Source organism: Mytilus edulis, chromosome 2 (genome assembly GCF_963676685.1).
Source record: "Mytilus edulis chromosome 2, xbMytEdul2.2, whole genome shotgun sequence".
In the NCBI taxonomy this organism is placed as follows: Eukaryota; Metazoa; Mollusca; class Bivalvia; order Mytilida; family Mytilidae; genus Mytilus; species Mytilus edulis.
In genome coordinates, this window is record NC_092345.1 from 98,281,512 (window position 1) to 98,296,745 (window position 15,234).

Sequence of the window (15,234 nt, forward strand, 5' to 3'; positions counted from 1 at the left end):
GATTTACAAGTTTTCTTTATGGAATAGAATTCAAACATCTCTCATTTCGTAACTGGAATATAACAGCAGATGTGTTAGTAGGTCAAAGTTACATAATTACAACAAGATGATTATATCGGTAATTGTGGGTTAATGGATCAAGTGAATGATATTTATAAATGTATCATAAATAAAGAGTTTAAATGGTAGCAGGTGAAAGTTGATGGTGCCAACATTTATTTACCTCATCGAATACGCCCAATGACATTAATATACAGGTTAATGGTATCTTATCTTTCAATAAGAAATTAAAGAAATCGTCTAAGCACGTATTCATCAGTTTTCAGATGTGTCTGACGAACATTATTTCTTTCAATAATCCAGAAATCGAAGAACAAAGAAGTACATCTATTGCATGTACTTGTCCAGTTTATATAATGTATGTTAGTACAACACTTACTGAACCTAACAACAAATGGAAGGCATCATGTTTTGTCTCTTTTCTCTTGTCTAGACACACAACAACTCCTTACCTATATCAACTAAAAGTGATTTTCAATGGAAATTTGAAGAAAATATAGTTACACACAAAGCACAGGACAACATAACAGTACAATATTCCAAACATAAGATGACAATAACATCCACACCAAAGCACTGATATAGTCAAAACTCAAATTAGGAATAAAATAAAAACAGAATAAATCGCTCTCAGTACTTCATCCATAAAAATTAACGAAAAGCAGATTTCAAATATATGATAGAATGCTTTGTGAGACGACCCAATACTTATACAGTGATCATTATGTTTTGCTGCGTTGTTGTTTCAGATTTGTTCAGACAGGATTTGTGCGTTGCTGTAGACGGTTTATTCAGAAAGGTTTTGTGCGTCGCTGTGGACGGTTTTTTTTCAGAAATGTTTTGCGCGTTGTTGTAGAAGGTTTGTTTAGAAAGGTATTGTGCGATGTTGTGGACGATTTTTTCTTTCAGAAACGGATTTCAAACACGATAAGTGTTGTTTATTTTACATAATAATTCACAAAGAACTTGAAGATATATTGAAATTTATTTGTTTGGATAATAATCGACTTATCTTGTCAGAATATTATTACTATCTTAACTTCATCATTCTTTAGACAGACATCTTATCTGCTTCATCCACATTCCTTAGAATAAACAGTTTTTATAAATTTATCTTCTACTGACAGTCACATTTTGCATATTGCTTAATTGATTTCTTTTATTTATGATGTTTACAGTTCAAACATTTAATCTTTGCTGATGATTGTAAGTTGTATTTGACATCAATCAAAGATAATTTGTTTTACTGTTACAATTTGATAGTCTAAAATCATTTAACTTTTAACAAACTGAGTCTAGAACGGTTGTTAACTTATAGTTTAGTTCTAGGTGAAACATATTTGATTGTTCAAAAAGGATAAACGAATTAGATATATAGATTCACGTAATGTATGCTTGATTGGTTAATGGTTGCTTAACGTCCGGTGTCAATTATTTTATAACAAAAAGATGGGAATGATTGCCAATGAGACAATTCTCCACAAGAGACCAAAATGACACAGAAATTAACAGCTATAGGTAACCGTACGCATAGTTAGCTATGATAGGCCCCGAAATGTATGTTTAGGAGAACAATTTAACAATAAATTTAATAGGTATAGACTCTGTAATGGAGGCCGTTCAGGATGAAGGTATGAGAAATCTGTTCTGCCTCTTGAAAAACAGGTATATTGGACAGGGGCAGATATTTAAACTTTACAACAGGCCACCATCAATGAGTTATTGCAAGGTTCTAAACGTGTAGTGAGCGTGGAACTTTCTTAACACGAGACACCGGATCTCCGGTTGAAATATTAGCATTACGATTCAGAGGGCTTAGATATTCAGTTTGTTAAAAACGTTTCAAACAGGCTATGTGCTGATCAGTCTTCATACTTTTCTGATTTTCTAAACATATATGTTTTACTGGTTTGGAATCATGTCCACGTGTTTACGTTTAGAGAATATAAATAGTCGCACAAGGTCATGTTTTTCTCTGACTGTTTATCCATTGGATATTCAATGTGTACTGATTGATAATGCTAATATTTCAACCGGAGATTTTGTCCAAATGAAAATTATCAGTCTGAACAAAACGAATGAATCAACTGTTACCCACAGACCTGAACAGTCAGGAGTCTACTTCGTCAAAATTATCTCCTCATTACGCCAGTTCATTTTCACAATCGTAGAAATGGAAGCCATTGTAGGGATGACGCGCTACCAATATTGCTCTTGGAAACCGATAAATTTATCCACATTGCACCATTACGATCCTTATATGTTAGTGACAAATGTATCAACTAGCTAATGAGCATCAGTTAATAATCTTGTCTGCATTGATTCAACCTAAAACTATTGTCTGATCGGTTGTCAGGTGGAATTTTCGAAAATTCATAAACATTTAAAAAAATTCTAATTAAATATTTCGTGGAAGGGCAGACTAGATTTTTTTAGTGTATGAAGACTATAAACCCTAGAAATCACACACAAAAAATTAGAATTTTTCGAAGATATGCATTTTCATCATCCAACCTGAAAGACTGTCGTCAAGTACTTTCAGTAAAAAAATAGCTATTCGAACACACCTTCTCTGTTTTTGTGACTCATTAGATAGGTATTTCACTTGACCCATATAGTTCATCTTTTAGTACTGTGATTCTTTTGTGTTATAAAGTCAACCTGTAGCTTTAATATATAAAAATGATAGAATCTGAAGCGAGACGATGTATGAAATATTCTTACTTTGTACGATATCAAGACAAAATACTCAACTCAAACACGCCCTAACATAAAAAGGTGCATTCGATTTTCTCTTTTTGTTACCCATTTTTTTGTTTTTTTTCTTCAGTGTCTTCAGTCACATAATGGAAGGGCAGACACGAAAATTACTAAACTAATAGATTGATATGTTTTCCGTCCGTGGTAATTTTTTCATAAAAATCGGAGGTTATGCATTTTCTTCATCCAACTTGAAAGATACCCATGTCGTCGACTTGATATCTAATTGTTCTGCTTAACTATGTACTAGATAAATTGAAAACTTATGCAAATGGTGTTTTTAAAATAAAACACCTCATAATTGAGAAGAAACCTGCAATTTTGTTTGTTTCTATTAACTTTTAAAAATTTGGTCACTATAGTAAACAATACAGTAAACATTTATCGCCTTCTCTAACTAAGAGCTTCGATTCTTTTATTCTATTTCAACCTGGTTTCCGACTGTGAATGTATCATGTCGTACCATTTCGTATTAATCAACTGTTTTATAAAACCATATACCTATATTGTAACAAACCTTATCAACTCATATAATTAACTCTTAATTATAGATCTAGACATAAAACCCGTTTGGCTGTGCGGGATGTACAAGAACGCAGCAACGTCTGGTCAGAATCGTGACGTTAAATCCGGTATCTCGTGCTGATTGATAATTTAGTCTTAAATGCAGGATTTTTTGATGAGTTGTTATTGGCTTTGAACTAGCTGTCAGTAGCTGCGGGTACTCTCAGATCTGTACTTAGTGTCTTTTGTTGTTGGGATGTAAAAGTTCACGGTAACGTCCACGCGGTGTTTTCTTAGATGTATTTCTTTTTGTATCCATCTAATGAGTTTTCAACTGATTTTATAGTTCATTTTAATGTTGTACTGTTACACTACTGTCCCAGGTTAGGATAAAGGTAAGAATCCCGCTTACATGTTTAATCTCGACATATTCTGTATGCATGTGCCTTTCCCGTGCTAGGAGCCTGATCTTAAGTATACGGAATTGTTCATGACTTACGATCAATCTTAGTGGTAAGTTTTTAGCTCACCTGGCCCGAAGGGCCAAGTGAGCTTATGCCATCACTTGGCGTCCGTCGTCGTAAACTATTTCAAGAATCTTCTCCTTTGAAACTACTACGCCAAATACTTCCAAACTTTAACTGAATGTTCCTTGAGGTATTTAGTTTATAAATTGTATCCGAAGTTTTGATCTATCAACAAACATGGTCGCCATTGCTAAAAATAGAACATCAGGGTCAAATGCAGTTTTTGGCTTATATCTCAAAAACGAAAGCATTTACAGCAAATCTGATAGAGGTCAAACTGTTCATTAGGTCAAGATCTATCAGCCCTGAAATTTTCATGTGAATCAAACAACCCATTGGGTAGCTGCCACTTAATTGGCAATTTTAAGGAAATTTTGCAGTTTTTGGTCATTATCTTGAATATTATAATAGATAAAAATAAACTGTAAACAGCAAAAATGATCAGCAAAGTACGATATACAAATAAGTTAATATGACCAGAATTGTCAATTGACCCCTTAAGGGGTTATTGTCCTTTAATGACAATTTTTCACAATTTGTTCATCATATTTGCTAACTTTAAAAAATCTTCCCCTCTAAAACTACTCAACCAAATTCAACCAAACTTCAACTGAATGATCAGTAGGGTGTATACAATAAAGTTTTTGTTTTATTTTCTATTTCGTCTAAAAACATGGCCGTCATGGCTAAAAATAGAACACAGGGTAAAATGCAGTTTTTGGCTTATATCTCAAAAACTCCAGCATTTAGAGCAAATAAGACTGAAGTTAAAGTAATTATTAGGTCACGGTCTACCTGTCCTGAAATTTTCAGCCGAATTGGGTAACTGGTTTTTCAGGTATAATGCTCCTGAATTGATGATTTTGAAGAAATTTTGCAGTTTTTGGTTATTATCTTGAATATTATTATAGATACAGATAAACTGTTAATAGCAAAAATGTTAAGCAAAGTAAGATCTACAAATAAGTCAATTTGACCAAAATTGTCAACTGACCCATTAAGGAGTAATTGCCCTTTAAAGACTTTTTTTCACAATTTGTTCATCATGTTGACTTACTTTAAAAAATCTTCTCCTTTGAAACTGCTGTATCAATTTCAGCCAAACTTAGGCTAAATGAGTTTCAGAGTATCTAGTATAAATTTTATATTTTATTTTCTTGTATGTCAAGAAACATAGCTCCTATGGCTAAAATAGAACATAGGAGAAAATGATTTTTTTTTTTGCTTTTGAAGAAAATAGGACGATTCAAAGAACATTTAAATAAATTGAAAAATTGAAAAGCCAAAATAATCATTGATGAGAGATTTAACCAAAAAAATTAAGGTGAGCGATTCAGGCTCTTGAGAGCCTCTTGTTTTGTGAAACCGACTCCTGTAATTCAAAAGTTATAGTTTGTTGCTGTTTTACATAGTTTTTATTCGTTCAATTGTTATTTTGTTGTACATTTACTGGGCCGTTCACTTTCTAGTTTGAATTGTTTTACATTTTTGATTTAGGGGCCTCTTTTTAGCTGACTATGCAGCATTGGCTTTGCTCATTGTTGAAGCCTGTACAGTGACCTATAGTTGTTAATTTCTGTGGCATTTGGTTTCTTGTCATATTACATCTTCTTTTGAATGTAAGTATGATGTATCGGGTTTCAACAATTTTAATAGGTGCTTAACGTAGATAATCACTATATATTTTTTGTCTGTACCAAGTCAGGACTATGTCGAATGTGTCCGTACTGAGTCCGGACTATTTTTGTACCAAGTCAAGATTTTCATGTGCCAAGTCAGGACTATGTATGTACCAAGGCGGGACCATGTCTGTGCCAATACCAGACTTTACATTATATTTAGCAAGTCAGGACTGTGCCTCTGCCAAGTAAGAAGTATGTCTGTACCAAGTAAAGACGATGTCTGTATCAAGTCAGTTATGTATCTTTACCCCGTTAGAATTATGTCTGTTAAAAGTCAGAAGTATGTCTTTTCCACGTCAGGACTGTTTAACTGTTCATACCTGCCCGGGCACTTGTTGATATTCTCCAAATTAGCAGTAAATAGACGGACATTTACAGATAAAGATATGTTTGAAGTTAAGTATATGTGTTATTATTCAGAACAAACCATCCTTACTTATATTGCACATATGAAATCAATTATAGGTGGGTGTATGTTTGAAACAATTACGCTTGGTTTTACTGAAAATCTATTCATTCGAGTTTGATGTTTTGTAATTTTACAGACTGTATTAAGATGATTGACTGACTAGTCTACATGTAAAAAAGAGACAGAAGATATCAAAGGCACAATAAAAAATAACGATTCGAAGAGAAACCATCAACACCTACTAAATAATGGAAGTAAAAAATCTAAATAAAAACTTTGACACTTTTTTTTAGTAGTGAAGGATATCTATGAATAGATTTCATTTAGTACATGTCATAGAGATGCTGCAAATACAAGATAACCTTCATTCATATCAGTTAAAACATCGCATTCGATGATTACCGCACATTTGATTGGTAAATACCTTATGGTAACTCATTTATAAGAATAAAGAAGCAAACATCTTTACAGTGTACATGGTGACTGCCATGAACCACAACCCCTAGTGACAACCGTTTATCATCCCACCACAGTGTACAAGACAGGGCCGTAACTACATTGAGGCATATGAGGCAAATGCCTCATGTAAAAAATTTCAAAAAAAAAAATGAAACAAAGGTTGTTTTCATGTCAAATTGTTTTCACGGAAAGTGTCTTGCAAGAAGCAAGTTCTCTTCACTCTCTGGTGTATCCCCTGGATGTTTTTTGTAATCCATGTTTCTATTTTCCTTTTAGTTTTCAGAATTGATGATCTATTGTTTGTACTTCTGTGTTCGGGGTTTGTCTTTTGTTCATTTATTGTCCTACTTTATGACTATAGTCTGATTGTTGATTTTCATTTGTGAACGTGGTTTTGCAATCTTACATGTCTCCCGATGTCCAGAATTGTGCGAGAAATAAATTTAAGAACATGCGATGCTACTCAGTGGACACAAAAAAAAATGTCCTTTCTGCATGGATAATTGAAATTGATATCAAAGAATACAAAACAGTTTGTTTTATTGTAAATAAAACAAGATAGCTGACATGGTTTGAATTAAAGTAAGGTCACATATTTCCCGGTATCAAATAATTTGAAGAAAAAAAACCAAGGTATTGCCATATATGACCTTTTACATTGAAAGGTTAAACTTGCATTAAGTCGTGTTGATACCCTTTAACAGATAATAAAGGAGTATGGGGACATAATCGCACACAAAGTCAATGCATAGAAAAAATACAAATGATCAATGGTCAAAGTTTGTGTTCCTGCTCTTAATCTTGATAGTTGCCGGATGGTCTTCAACAATACGTTTAAAGAATCATTAATACCGTAAAAGATCGTAAAACAAGGTGAAGATGGTCCCTAGTGTGGACTTGAGCAGTACTAGTACTTAAAGTATAATACTGCAATGTCACTATACTTAAATCTAGTCATAAAAAAATCACCAAAGTCTAATCACAATACAAGACAAGAACAGACAGACAGACAGATACGGTATTAATAATTATGAGAATTACGATTTTTGCTTTATCGTACATATCGGTCTTTTAATGTCTGTAATACTTAAAAGTCTTAAATTACAATGAATCGTTGTTTTTGCTTTGGGACCTGATTGTCGAAAAAAATATCTAAAAATTAATTAAGCCGTTTCAATGCTAGAAAGAGTCTGGGAAACGCTCAGAATGCACGATTTTGCGTTATTTTTCTCAGAGCTTATGGGGCCTTAAGCGGCCCCCAGACCCCTCGCCCAAAATTTTTCGCTTCGCTACGCTCGGCGAATATATTTTGCCTCACTATTATAAGAGGCTAGTTACGGCCCTGCAAGCTGACTGCCGGGAACCACGAACCCTAATGACTGGCGGTGATCATCCATGATGACAGCCGGGAACCACGACTCCGAGTGACAGGCGGTGATCATCCCGTTATAGTGTACATGGTGACTGCCGGGAACCACGAACCCGAATGACTGGCGGTGATCATCCCACTACAGTGTACATGGTGTCTACCGGGTAAATACGACTCCTAGCTTTAATGTCAAGCGTTGATCATCCCACTACAGTGTACGTTGTGTCTACCGGGTAAATACGACCAATAGCTTTAATGTCAAGCGTTGATCATCCCACTACAGTGTACATTTTGTCTACCGGGTAAATACGAACCAGAATGACTGGCGCTGATCATCCTGTTATAGTGTACATGGTGACTGCCGGTAAATACACCCCCTAATGACAAGCGTTGATCATCCTGGTAAAGTGTACATGGTGACTCCCGGTGAATACACCCACTAATGACAAGCGTTGATCATCCTGGTATAGTGTACATGGTGACTGCCGGTGAATACATCCCTTAATGACAAGCGTTGATCATCCTGGTATAGTGTACATGGTGACTGCCGGTGAATACGACCCAGAATGACTGGCGCTGATCATCCTGGTATAGTGTACATGGTGTCTGCCGGTGAATACACCCCTAATGACAAGCGTTGATCATTCTGGTATAGTGTACATGCTGACTGCCGGTAAAGACACCCCCTAAATAAAAGCGTTGATCATCCTGGTATAGTGAACATGGTGACTGTCGGTGAATACGACCCAGAATGACTGGCGCTGGTCATCCTGGTATAGTGTACATGGTGACTCCCGGTGAATACACCCCCTAATGACAAGCGTTGATCATCCTGGTATAGTGTACATGGTGACTGCCGGTGAATACACCCCTTATGACAAGCGTTGATCATCCTGGTAAAGTGTACATGGTGACTCCCGGTGAATACGACCCTGGATGACTGGCGCTGATCATCCTGGTATAGTGTACATGGTTACTCCCGGTGAATACACCCCCTAATTACAAGCGTTGATCATCCTGGTATAGTGTACATGGTGACTCCCGGTGAATACATCCCCTAATGACAAGCGTTGATCATCCTGGTATAGTGTGCATGGTGACTGCCGGTGAATACATCCCTTAATGACAAGCGTTGATCATCCTGGTATAGTGTACATGGTGACTCCCGGTGAATACACCCCCTAATGACAAGCGTTGATCATCCTGGTATAGTGTACATGGTGACTCCCGGTAAATACACCCCTAATGACAAGCGTTGATCATCCTGGTATAGTGTAAGTGGTGACTCCTGGTGAATACACCCCCTAATGACAAGCTTTGATCATCCTGGTATAGTGTACATGGTCACTCCCGATGAATACACCCCCTAATGACAAGCGTTGATCATCCTCGTATAGTGTACAGGGTGGCTCCCGGTAAATACACCCCCTAATGACAAGCGTTGATCATCCTGGTATAGTGTACATGGTGACTCCCGGTGAATACACCCCTAATGACACGCGTTGATCATCCTGGTATAGTGTACATGGTGACTGCCGGTGAATACATCCCTTAATGACAAGCGTTGATCATCCTGGTATAGTGTACATGGTGACTCCCGGTGAATACACCCCTAATGACAAGCGTTGATCATCCTGGTATAGTGTACATGATGACTCCCGGTGAATACACCCCCTAATGACAAGCGTTGATCATCCTGGTATAGTGTACATGGTGACTGCCGGTGAATACATCCCTTAATGACAAGCGTTGATCATCTTGGTATAGTGTACATGGTGACTGCCGGTGAATACGACCCAGAATGACTGGCGCTGATCATCCTGGTATAGTGTACATGGTGACTGCCGGTGAATACATCCCTTAATGACAAGCGTTGATCATCCTGGTATAGTGTACATGGTGACTGCCGGTGAATACGACCCAGAATGACAGGCGCTGATCATCCTGGTATAGTGTACATGGTGTCTGCCGGTGAATACACCCCTAATGACAAGCGTTGATCATTCTGGTATAGTGTACATGGTGACTGCCGGTAAAGACACCCCTTAAATAAAAGCGTTGATCATCCTGGTATAGTGAACATGGTGACTGTCGGTGAATACGACCCAGAATGACTGGCGCTAATCATCCTTGTATAGTGTACATGGTGACTGCCGGTGAATAAACCCCCTAATGACAAGCGTTGATCATCCTGGTATAGTGTACATGGTGACTCCCGGTAAATACACCCCCTAATGACAAGCGTTGATCATCCTGGTATAGTGTACATGGTGACTCCCGGTAAATTCACCCTTAATGACAAGCGTTGATCATCCTGGTATAGTGTACATGGTGACTCCCGGTGAATACACCCCCTAATGACAAGCGTTGATCATCTTGGTATAGTGTACATGGTGACTCCCGGTAAATACACGCCTAATGACAAGCGTTGATCATCCTGGTATAGTGTACATGGTGACTCCCGGTGAATACACCCCCTAATGACAAGCGTTGATCATCCTGGTATAGTGTACATGGTGACTCCCGATGAATACACCCCCTAATGACAAGCGTTGATCATCCTGGTATAGTGTACATGGTGACTGCCAGTGAATACACCCCCTAATGACAAGCGTTGATCATCCTGGTATAGTGTACATGGTGACTCCCGGTAAAGACACCCCCCAATGACAAGCGTTGATCATCCTGGTATAGTGTACATGGTGACTCCCGGTGAATATACCCCTAATGACACGCGTTGATCATCCCAGTATAGTGTACATGGTGACTGCCGGTGAATACATTCCTTAATGACAAGCGTTGATCATCATGGTATAGTGTACATGGTGACTCCCGGTGATCACATCCCTTAATGACAAGCGTTGATCATCCTGGTAAAGTGTACATGGTGACTCCCGGTGAATACACCCCCTAATGACTGGCGCTGATCATCCTGGTATAGTGTACATGGTTACTCCCAGTGAATACACCCCCTAATTACAAGCGTTGATCATCCTGGTATAGTGTACATGGTGACTCCCGGTGAATACATCCCCTAATGACAAGCGTTGATCATCCTGGTATAGTGTAAGTGGTGACTCCCGGTGAATACACCCCCTAATGACAAGCGTTGATCATCCTGATATAGTGTACATGGTGACTCCCGGTAAATACACCCTTAATGACAAGCGTTGATCATCCTGGTATAGTGTACATGGTGACTCCCGGTGAATACACCCCCTAATGACAAGCGTTGATCATCTTGGTATAGTGTACATGGTGACTCCCGGTAAATACACCCCTAATGACAAGCGTTGATCATCCTGGTATAGTGTAAATAGTGACTACCGGTGAATACACCCCCTAATGACAAGCGTTGATCATCCTGGTGAAGTGTACATGGTGACTCCCGATGAATACACCCCCTAATGACAAGCGTTGATCATCCTGGTATAGTGTACATGGTGACTGCCAGTGAATACACCCCCTAATGACAAGCGTTGATCATCCTGGTATAGTGTACATGGTGACTCCCGGTAAATACACCCCCTAATGACAAGCGTTGATCATCCTGGTATAGTGTACATGGTGACTCCCGGTGAATTCACCCCTAATGACACGCGTTGATCATCCTGGTATAGTGTACATGGTGACTGCCGGTGAATACATCCCTTAATGACAAGCGTTGATCATCCTGGTATAGTGTACATGGTGACTCCCGGTGAATACACCCCCTAATGACAAGCGTTGATCATCCTGATATAGTGTACATGGTGACTCCCGGTAAATACACCCCTAATGACAAGCGTTGATCATCCTGGTATAGTGTACATGGTGACTCCCGGTGAATACACTCCCTAATGACAAGCGTTGATCATCCTGGTAACGTGTACATGGTGACTCCCGATGAATACACCCCCTAATGACAAGCGTTGATCATCCTGATATAGTGTACATGGTGACTCCCGGTAAATACACCCCTAATGACAAGCGTTGATCATCCTGGTATAGTGTACATGGTGACTCCCGGCGAATACACCAACTAATGACAAGCGTTGATCATCCTGGTATAGTGTACATGGTGACTGCCGGTGAATACATCCCTTAATGACAAGTGTTGATCATCCTGGTATAGTGTACATGGTGACTGCCGGTGAATACGACCCAGAATGACTGGCGCTGATCATCCTGGTATAGTGTACATGGTGTCTGCCGGTGAATACACCCCTAATGACAAGCGTTGATCATTCTGGTATAGTGTACATGGTGACTGCCGGTAAAGACACCCCCTAATGACAAGCGTTGATCATCCTGGTATAGTGTACATGGTGACTCTCGGTGAATATACCCCTAATGACACGCGTTGATCATCCTGGTATAGTGTACATGGTGACTGCCGGTGAATACATTCCTTAATGACAAGCGTTGATCATCATGGTATAGTGTACATGGTGACTCCCGGTGAATACATCCATTAATGACAAGCGTTGATCATCCTGGTATAGTGTACATGGTGACTCCCGGTGAATACACCCCCTAATGACAAGCGTTGATCATCCTGGTATAGTGTACATGGTGACTCCCGGTAAATACACCCCTAATGACAAGCGTTGATCATCCTGGTATAGTGTAAGTGGTGACTCCCGGTGAATACACCCCCTAATGACAAGCGTTGATCATCCTGGTATAGTGTACATGGTGACTCCCGATGAATACACCCCCTAATGACAAGCGTTGATTATACTGGTATAGTGTACATGGTGACTCCCGGTAAATACACCCCCTAATGACAAGCGTTGATCATCCTGGTATAGTGTACATGGTGACTCCCGGTGAATACACCCCCTAATGACAAGCGTTGATCATCCTGGTATAGTGTACACGGTGACTCCCGGTAAATACACCCTTAATGACAAGCGTTGATCATCCTGGTATAGTGTACATGGTGACTCCCGGTGAATACACCCCCTAATGACAAGCGTTGATCATCTTGGTATAGTGTACATGGTGACTCCCGGTAAATACACCCCTAATGGAAAGCGTTGATCATCCTGGTATATTGTACATGGTGACTCCCGGTGAATACAACCCCTAATGACAAGCGTTGATCGTCCTGGTAAAGTGTACATGGTGACTCCCGATGAATACACCCCCTAATGACAAGCGTTGATCATCCTGGTATAGTGTACATGGTGACTGCCAGTGAATACACCCCCTAATGACAAGCGTTGATCATCCTGGTATAGTGTACATGGTGACTCCCGGTAAATACACCCCCTAATGACAAGCGTTGATCATCCTGGTATAGTGTACATGGTGACTCCCGGTGAATACACCCCTAATGACACGCGTTGATCATCCTGGTATAGTGTACATGGTGACTGCCGGTGAATACATCCCTTAATGACAAGCGTTGATCATCCTGGTATAGTGTACATGGTGACTCCCGGTGAATACACCCCCTAATGACAAGCGTTGATCATCCTGATATAGTGTACATGGTGACTCCCGGTAAATACACCCCTAATGACAAGCGTTGATCATCCTGGTATAGTGTACATGGTGACTCCCGGTGAATACACCCCCTAATGACAAGCGTTGATCATCCTGGTATAGTGTACATGGTGACTCCCGATGAATACACCCCCTAATGACAAACGTTGATCATCCTGGTATAGTGTACATGGTGACTGCCGGTGAATACACCCCCTAATGACAAGCGTTGATCATCCTGGTATAGTGTACATGGTGACTCCCGGTAAATACACCCCTAATGACACGCGTTGATCATCCTGGTATAGTGTACATAGTGACTCCCTGTGAAGGTGACTGCCGATAAATACGACTTCTCATGACTGGCGGTGATCATTCTTTTAAAGTGTATGTGGAGATTGTCGGTAAATACATATAATTCTTTTTGTCGCGGTTATGTTATGTGACCTTCTTTTTATTAAAAAAAATGTTGAAAAAATAACAGTTCGTATCTATTACGGACTCTTATCTTCAGAAAACTGAGAAGCGTCCATTAAATGATAGAAAACAAACCATATTCATCACTGCAACAGCGTTACCTGTCAATGTGCTGGAAACATTATAGCACCGTATCAGTTATCACTGCAACAGCGTTACCTGTCAATGTGCTGGAAGCATTATAGCACCGTATCAGTTGGAAAAAAGGAGCATGTGTAAATACATGTTTGAATGAAATGTAAGACAAAAAAATACCTAAATATGTCGTTCTTACATGAATGAATGGTTGGCATGCCATTGACAGAAAACGGAATGCAGTTTTCTATCAGCATTGATTGTATGTATCATTCTACCCTTTGATGTATGTCAAATTATGCAAGCAGTTATAAACAATCTAACAGTTGGTATTCATTCTTTTATCTTTGAAGTCAGAAAATAAGAAACATTACCTGTTTTTGCTCGTACAAGTGTTTTGAAATCTATTGGTACAACAACCTAGGATTCTGAGGTACAATACACCAAAAGGGTGTGCTGTGTATTATAACAGTTTGTTAGGCAGCAAACAAAATCGGTCTTTGTCATTACGTTGTTTTAACTAAAAATGTCTCCTACATATTTTCCTAGCAGACTCTTGTTTTCGGTGTGAAGAAATTGTTGAAAGAGAATTTGTTGTATTTCAATTAGATTATAGAAAAGCACAGTATAGTCCATTAAAAGGTTGATTGTTTTAGATATAGGAAATAGTTATCGTATAGGTAGGATTGGTTTCCGAAAGATACAAATTTGGACATAATTACCATAACTCGGTGTTTGATAATTATTTTATGTTCAATTTTACTTGAAATCTTAAATAAGTTGCTTTCCAATCAGATTAATATTCTGAAACATTAACTCGCGTGATGAGTATAATAAATTCAGAAACTATATTTGATCTTTGGTAAACGAAACACGCTACTGCAAATACAAAATTTCAATCCTTGTTTCTATGATGAGTTTATTATTAATTAGTTTACATGTAGTTTGGTTGCTTTCCTTTAAGATACAAATTGTCACCAATATTTTTTATTTCTATGATATATTTTAACATACTAACATATTCCAACAGTAAACAGAAATTTTCACTTTTATTATACTGGTATTTGGATAACTCTTAAAGTGCATATACTTCTTGTAGTCGTTTCAACTCGTTGAGTAAGATTGATTGATTGCTGGTTGATTAACGTCCAGTGGCAATTATTTCATGCAAGTTCAGGAATAGAAAAACAAATTAATTAACAGTAAATGCAGTAGGTATGTCCTTTAATAGAGGCATTCCGAAGGTGAAGGTATGAGAAATTTAGACTGCAACGGGAAAACGAGGGTATTTTGGATAACGACAGAAATTAATTTATTTTCATTGCACCTTTTCACAACTTTTTAAGCTATTTTAAAGTATCTAAATAAAAGGGAACGGTATGATTTTAAAGCCACTACAGATTTATTATCAACACTATAAGTGAGGTATACGTTAATGAA

General features: G+C 38.4%; 1 protein-coding gene across 1 annotated transcript in view; it reads right to left on the reverse strand.

Moving 5' to 3' along the window:
- The window catches only part of LOC139513645 (uncharacterized), a 250,764-nt gene that overhangs the window by 93,257 nt on the left and 142,273 nt on the right, over nucleotides 1-15,234 (reverse strand). The gene's annotated exons all lie outside the window — the stretch shown is intronic.